Below are 379 nucleotides of genomic sequence, written 5' to 3' on the forward strand. Positions count from 1 at the left end.
TGGCAGTACCTTGTGGGTGAGCACAGAAGAGCACAGATGCACCTAACCTGGCACAAGCTGTTACAGAGTCGTGACAAAAACACCTGCCCTTTCCGTAGTAATCTACTGAGCTGCCGGTGTTCCCTGTATTGGGAATGGAAGGTTAAATCACCACTTTGCTTCCTGTTGTGTCATCGTTTTAACTGTTTGCATCAATTATTGAATGTGATTTTCTGTGAATCACAAAGACCTTTGGAAATTAATGCTGCAAAATGCTTTAAGTATGGTCCTCATCCTTAAAGCTTCTAGTAGCAAAGTAACTGCCTGCAGACTAGTGGAAATATCTGTCTCAAAAAATGGCCCAAACCATTTCTGTAGATTTCTAGCGAGATAGCAAAGA

Source organism: Athene noctua, chromosome 1 (genome assembly GCF_965140245.1).
Source record: "Athene noctua chromosome 1, bAthNoc1.hap1.1, whole genome shotgun sequence".
Lineage (NCBI taxonomy): Eukaryota > Metazoa > Chordata > Aves > Strigiformes > Strigidae > Athene > Athene noctua.